A 6456-nucleotide genomic window follows, 5' to 3' on the forward strand; every position below is an offset into this window, starting at 1 on the left:
ACCTCTGGTGTTTCAGAGAAACCAAGTCTGTCTAACCTCCCTCTCCAGATGCCCCCTCATCCCGGCAATATTCTGACAAATACACGATAGGACACAAAGTGCTGGAGTAACACATTTCAGTTCAGTTTACTGTCACGTGTAGCGAGGTACAGTGAAAAGCTTTTGTTGCATGCTAACCAGTCAGCGGAAAGACAATACATGATTACAATCCAGCCATTTACAGTGTACAGATACATGATAAGGGAATAACGTTCACTGCAAGGCAAAGCCAGCAAAGTCCAATCAAGGATAGTCCGAGTGTCTCCAAAGAGGCAGATAGTAGTTCACGACCGCTCTCTGGTTGTGGTAGGATGATTCAGTTGCAGCGGGTCAGGCAGCGTTCCTGGAGAACGTGGATGGGCCGAGACCCTTCTACAGACCCACTGGTTCATCGTTCTGGTAAACCTCCTCCGTACCTTTTCCAAAGCCTTCACATCCGACATGAATTCCTCTACCAAAGACTGTGCATTCACCAGACCTATGCTCATGATTGTACACACCTCTATAAGATCACCACTACGGCCTCCTGCACTCCAAGGAATGAAGTCCCAGCCCCTCCAACCTCTTCCCCCTAGTTCAGGTCATGAACTATTGAGAATATGGGAATGGGAATGGGTTCAACAAGTGCAAGGAAGGTACTTCAGTTGAGTTTATTGTCATGTGTACCGAGGTACAGTGAAAAGCTTTTGTTGCGTGTTATCCAGTCAGCATAAGGTTCATGTATTGTCACATACACCAATTGGTGTAGTGAAGTTTCACTGGCCAGGTCAGTCATACAATTTAAAAAAGCAACAGACTCAAAAAACACATTTTAACATGAACATCCACCACAGTGACTCCTACACATTCCTCACTGTGATGGAAGGCGAAATAAAGTTCAAGTCCTTCCTTTTGTTCTTCCTCGGTCGGGGGCCTCGAGTTGACAGGACTGTCTTGACTCCCGTAGCCGGCAGCGTTCAGGCCCTCCGCGTTGAGGCGTTCAGCTCCTGCATCGGGGGGATGTCAGCTCCCCCACGCAACGGGCGATCAAACCTCGCATCGGGGCTGGACGAACCTTCTGCGGCATTGGAGCTCCCGACTATCCTCACCCGAGACTGTGAGCCCTTGATGGTAAGTCCACAGGCCGCGGTGGGAGCGATCCCAGGCAAGGGATCCGCTCCGATGGGAAGTTCCCGCGGTGGGGCTCACGACAGTCCGAGGAGGCTTCTAACTCCGTCGATGGTAGGCCGCAGAGCCCAGAGAATATGATCCGAAACTTGATCACCTCTCCGGGAAGGTAAGAACTTGAAAAAAAAGTTAACCCCGATCCCCTCCCCTCTCCCCCCACACACAACAAACAGAAGAACATTAAAACAAACTTTAAACAAACGCTAAAAATAACAAAAAGGATGAAAAACGAACAGACTGCCGGCAGGGCTGCCATCTCCCTCCCCCGGTGCCCCGTAGGCAAAAAGACAATGCATGATTACAACCGAGCCATTATAGTGTGTAGACCAAGGGTTCCCAGCCTGGGGTGGAATATTGTTGATTCTGGAACTAATGTTAAAAACAGTATTTAAAAATGTCCCCTTTGTCAGTTGCTTTATTGTGGAAGGAATGTAAACTCGAATTACTGAACAAAACATGATGGGGGTAAATTTACTTTCAAAAAGTTGCCTGGGGTAAACGGGACAAAAAAAGTTGGGAACCCCTGGTATAGGTGGATGATAAGGGACTAGTACAAGGTTAAACCAGCAAAGTCCAATCAAGGATGTTCGGACTTGGTCCAAGAATGCTTTACAGGTTTGCAACACAAATAATTCCCTGATTTGCTTCTGGGAAGTGATATAAGGGAATTGAGAGTTGGCTGGCAGTGAGTGGCAAGAGTCAAGAGTGATTCATTGTCATATCTACCAACAATGGAACAATGATATTCTCACTTGCAACAGTTAAACGGGCCCACAATATAACACACAATATATGTCTATATTTTAAATCAATACAGGTTCTACAGGTGCACAGTAGAGAGCATGCTGACCAGTGGCATCGTGGCTTGGTTCGGCAACTTGAGCGCCCTGGAGAGGAAGAGACTACAAAAAGTAGTAAACACTGCCCAGTCCATCATCGGCTCTGACCTTCCTACCATCGAGGGGATCAATCGCAGTCACTGCCTGAAAAAGGCTGGCAGCATCATCAAGGACCCACACCATCCTGGCCACACACTCATCTCCCAGCTACCTTCAGGTAGAAGGTACAGGAGCCTGAAGACTGCAACAACCAGGTTCAGGAATAGCTACTTCCCCACAGCCATCAGGCTATTAAACTTGGCTCGGACAAAACTCTGAACATTAATAGCCCATTATCTGTTTATTTGCAGTTTATCAGTTTATTTATTCATGTGTGTATATACGTATATAATGGTATATGGACACACTGATCTGTTTTGTAGTCAATGCCTACTATGTTCTGTTGTGCTGAAGCAAAGCAAGAATTTCATTGTCCTATCAGGGACACATGACAATAAACTCACTTGAACTTGAATCTTGAATCAATAACAGTAATACAAATGCATAAAACCAAAGTCCTTAGTGCAACCAAAATCAGTCCTTGGCAGTTCATTTGATGTTAGTCTTGTGTAGTGTTTAAGAGCTTGATGGCTTGTAGGGAAGAAGCTGTTCCTGAACCTGGGAATTACAGTTTTCAGACTCCTGTACCTTCTTCCTGATGGCAGGGGTGAAATGAGAGTGTGGTCAGGGTGGTGTGGGTCTCTGATGATACTGGCTGCCTTATTGAGGCAGAGCCTCCCGTAGATCCCTTCGATGGTGGGGAGGTCAGTACCAGTGATGGACTGGGCAGTGTCCACAACGTTTTGTACTCCTTCATTCCTGGGCGTTGTGGTTGCCAAGTCGGGCCTTGATGCAGTCTGTCAATGTTCTCTCTACCATACACCTGTACAAGGCCAAGAGAATATTCGTCTCCTCAATCTTCTGAGGGAGTAGAGGTGTTGATGGGCTGTCTTTGTGGTTGCGTCAATGAGCTGGGTCCAGGGCAGAGCTTCAGAGATGTGCCGCCCAGGAACTTGAAGTTGTCGACTCTCTCTCCACCCATTGATGAAGACAGGTTTGTGGATCCTCGGATTTCTTCTTCCAAAGTCAATAATCATCTACTAGGTCATGCTGATTGTTGTTCTGGCAATGAGTCTCGCAGTGAGATGGAGTGGGAGAATGTATGGGTCATTCAGTGGGTGGTCAGTTTAGATTAGTTCAGAGCTACAGCGTGGAAACAGGTCCTTCGGCAAACTGAGACCGGGCCGACCAGCGATCACCCCATACACTACTATCACATCCTACACACTAGGGACAATTTAACATTTTTACCGAAGGCAATTAACTTACAAACCTGCGCGTCTTTGGAGTGCGGGAGAAAACCGGAGCACCCGGAGAAAACCCACACAGGTCACGGAGACAGGATAGTCAGGATAGAACCTGTGTCTCCGACACTGAGAGGCAGCAACACTACCGCTGCACCACCGAGCCACCCAACGTGATATGTGACCCTGGTTCTTGCGGCCGAGCTCTGAATTTGACAAGCCACACACGGCCTGGTTATTGCTCGGGTACTGTCTGTGTGGAGTTTGCACGTTCTCCATGTGACCGCGTGGGTTTTCTCAAGTTGCTCCGGTTTCCTTCCAAACACCCGTTGACCAGAGGTTAATTATCAAAGGTTTAAGTCGAGAGGGAATGATTTAATCAGAACCTGAGGGGTAACTTTTTCCACACAAAGGGTGGTGGGTGTATGGAACGAGCTGCCAGAGGAGGTAGTTGAGGCTGGGACTATCCCAACGTTTAAAAGACACGTACAAATACATGTGCAGGAAGGGTTTGGAGGGAGTGTGTAGGATGGAACTGCAGGTGCTGGTTTATTCTGAAGATAGACACAAAGTGCTGGAATAACTCAGCAGTCAGGCAGCATCTGTGGAGAAAAACCTTTCAACCTTGACACTGTGGCATCTAATTGTGAGACTCAATGAATGGTGTCAGAACAAAAATCACCCCTTTCCCTCTAGAGATGTTGCCTGACCTGCTGAGTTCCTCCAGGGATTAGCAGGTAAATGGGACTAAATTGGATGGGGCATCTTGGTTGGCACTGACGGGTTGGGGCAAATAGATTGGGTAGAGTATCTTGCCCAGAGTAGGGGAATCGCGGACCAGAGGACATAGGTTTAAGGTGAAGGGGAAAAGGTTTAATAGGAACCCGAGGGGTAACTCGGTGGGTGTATGGAACGAGCTGCCAGAGGAGGTAGTTGAGGCTGGGACTATCCCAACGTTTAAGAAACAGTTAGACAGGTACATGGATAGGACAGGTTTGGAGGGATATGGACCAAACGCAGGCAGGTGGAACTAGTGTAGCTGGGACATTGTGGGCCGGTGTGGGCAAGTGGGGCCGAAGGGCCTGTTTCCACACTGTATCACTCTATGACTATGAATGGCCTGTTTCCCTGCTGTGTGTCTGGGCCAGTCTGGTATGCGGACAAGCAAGGGTGAAGATGGGATTTGCCGGCCGTTCAATGTGTCCATTCACATGTTGCAACTTATATCAGTGCTGTCTTATCGCAGCTGTGGTGCTGATTCAGCAGCCTTTGTTGGTTAAAAGTGGACCATTGTGTTGTTGCTCTTTCACACAGCATCTAAGGCCAGCGTGTTCCTTCACCCAGTTTTATGCTGAGCTTGGAGATCTGACCCGTAATCTGAGCCGTGACCTCCATCCTTATGGGCGGAGTACGTGTTGAGGGACGCACTGAAGCTCGGTGCAGCCAACGCCAAGGCTCGGTGGGGGGAGGACCACAGTGTAGGGCCCTTCCGCTGCTGGACATGGGGGGCAGAGTCCGATGGGCATAATCCAGATTTGGATTGTTTTCTCTGGAATACCAGAGGTTGAGGGGAGACCTGATAGAAGTGTATACAATTATGAAATGCATAGATAGAGTAGACAGTCAGAACCTTTTTGCCATCATGGACAATCAAATACTAGCGGGCAAAGCTTAAAGTGAAAGTTTGAAGGTGATGTGTGGGGCGAGTTGTTTTACGCAGAGTGTGGTGGGTGGCTGGAACGTGCTGCCAGGGGTGGTGGTGGAGGCAGATACGATAGTGGTGTTAGAGGCTTTTGGATAGGCGCGTGGATATGCAGGGAATGGAGGGATACGGATCATGTGCAGGTGGAAAAGATTTGATTTAGTTTAAGAAGGAACTGCAGATGCTGGAAAATCGAAGGTACACAAAAATGCTGGAGAAACTCAGCGGGTGCAGCAGCATCTATGGAGTGAAGGAAATAGGCAACGTTTCGGCACCGACCAGCGATCCCCCGCACACTGATGCCCCTGTCCCACTTCGGAGACCTAAACAGCAACCTCTGGTGACCTTGCCCGCCACCCAAAAAAAAAATCAAGGTGGAGGTGACCTGCAACCTCCTACCACCTCCTACGCATATGTTGAAACCTTCCTCGACTATGAAGAAAACCGGCTTCGACTAGACCTGCGATTAAAAAAATATCGATTTTTATAACGGCAACCTATTTTTAGTCGAGGCCAGTTTTAATCATGATGAAAAAATAGCAGCAACCTAGATGAAGCCTCGACCACGCGAAAACCACTTTCAACCATCAGGGAGAGTGACCAAAACCTCCGGTGACTTCATGGAAACCTTGGGTGGCGGGCAAGGTTTGCTGTTTAGGTCTCCTAAGTGGGACAGGGGCTTAACACTATCCTACACCCATTATAGACCATTTACATTTCCACCAAGCCAATTGATCCACATTCCTGTATGTCTTTGGAGTGTGGGAGGAAACCTAAGATCTCGGAGCAAAACCCACGCAGGTCACGGGGAGAAGGTGCAAACGCCAGGATTGAACCCGGGTCTCAACAACTCGACCACTGCACCACTATGATCATGGCATCATAGTTTGTTGTGGGCTGAATGGCCTGCACTGTTCTATGACACCCTATATACCAGGGAAGGGATATTGCTTGCCCCAGGGGACACATGTTTGTCACCTGTTCCTAAACAAGAGGAGTGGCATGTGAAGCCAGAGGATGGGATGTAGGTGGAATAGGAGGGGGGGGGGGGTGATGGGGTGAGGGGGGAATGGGAGAGTGGGAGAAACAGGGTGGGGCACAGGGAATAGGGGGGGGGGGGAGAGAAGGGGGTGATAGTGTCAGCTAAAACTGGAGAACTCCAGAGTGGATACAGAAGTAGTACAGAAGGTACACAAAGTGCTGGAGTAACACAGTGGGTCGGGCAGCATCTGTGGAGAGAAGGAACGGGTGACGTTTGGGTGTTGACCCTTCATCATGAGTTCAGGGAGGAGTAGGCCATTCGGCCCATCGAGTCTAGACAATAGACAATAGACAACAGGTGCAGGAGTAGGCCATTCGGCCCTTC

The sequence above is a fragment of the Amblyraja radiata genome, unplaced genomic scaffold (genome assembly GCF_010909765.2).
Source record: "Amblyraja radiata isolate CabotCenter1 unplaced genomic scaffold, sAmbRad1.1.pri scaffold_768_ctg1, whole genome shotgun sequence".
In the NCBI taxonomy this organism is placed as follows: domain Eukaryota; kingdom Metazoa; phylum Chordata; class Chondrichthyes; order Rajiformes; family Rajidae; genus Amblyraja; species Amblyraja radiata.